The following is a 1,413-nucleotide window of genomic DNA, read 5'->3' on the forward strand; positions in this document are numbered from 1 at the left end:
ACTTGAGCGATTTATTGTCCGATTTAGACATCCGGACAAAAGGCTATATGACAAACTTTTATCCGGACAAGATTAGATATACTTTGCAAAGGGATTGAGCGGATTATTAATTCGATGAGTTCATGTGTCCGTATTCATTAACTCGCTTGTCGCATTATTTTTCCAAGTCTTTAAATCGTTCAATCTTTGAGCGGTTTAATTCCTAACTTGAGCGATTTATCTTTCTTCATTGAGCGATTTATCCTTAAACCGGAAAAGTCTTGATCGGTATTCTTCTAAATCGTACATGCCTTGAGCGATTTATTGTCCGGATTAACAYTTAGATATTTTTCATCTCATAAATCGGACACCTCTTGACCGATTTATTCTAATCCGGATAAGCTTTGAGCGATTTAGAATCTGAACAGTTTTTGACTTTGACTATAAATAATTGATTCATTTTTACTTTTTACTTTTATCTCCTTTTACTATTCATCGTCGTCTCCGCTCAACTCTGGTTCATCATTCAAGTTCTACTCAGTCAATCTATTCTACTATTCCATCATTTGCTAATCAAGATCTACATCATTTGATTTCTTGTTCATATACCTTGATCGTATGGATTTATATTGAACTTCTGGACTGATTGGACATAATCTTCATATTACCTTCATAATCGAATCTGAAATTGGATAATAAATGGATAAACATAAATAAAAACAGTTTTATCTAGGTTTGATTGTGTATTTTTGTGTATTTCGATTTTGTTTTGTTTGTATTTTGATCGTTTAAGTGTGTATTTTGATTTTTATTTTGAAATTTTTACTGTGTGAATTTTTTGTGTGTTGAACGGATAATTCACCGGACAAGGTGATCGGAGTTCAATCCGGTCAACCTTAAACCGGTTGATGATTGTCCGATTTAATTCTTTTTCATTTTAGAGTTAGTAATTTTTTTGTGTGTGAATTCTTTGTTGTCCGGATTTCTAATCCTGTCACAACCGTTTTTCTTCTAAGTGTTAGATTTGTTTGTATGTTGTCCGGACTCCTAATCCGGTCAATAACTTTCATATTTTTTTCTAAGTGTCGTGTCTTAGTTGTTTTATTTTGAGTTTTATTTTTTCCCGTGTCTAATTTTTTTTAATTGTTTTAAGTTTTTAGAGTTTTATTTTTTTTTTGTGTAGTATTTTTTTTGAATAAAATGGTTTCTAATATTTTTAGAATTTTTTTACAGGTTAATGGCGGATCAACGACATCAATCTGACGAGGAATCTCATGTTCTTTCAGTTAGATCTGAAAACATTCCTATTCACCCGCCCAATCAACCTATCCCATCAGAAACCCTTTTCCCTCAGATTAAATATCTTGACATAAAACCCAATAACCATGTCTTTTCTTTTGCTATGCCAGCCGAATACCCGATCATTCTAGAAAT

The sequence above is a fragment of the Cynara cardunculus genome (assembly GCF_001531365.2).
Source record: "Cynara cardunculus var. scolymus isolate 2C chromosome LG 9, CcrdV1, whole genome shotgun sequence".
Classification (NCBI taxonomy): Eukaryota; Viridiplantae; Streptophyta; class Magnoliopsida; order Asterales; family Asteraceae; genus Cynara; species Cynara cardunculus.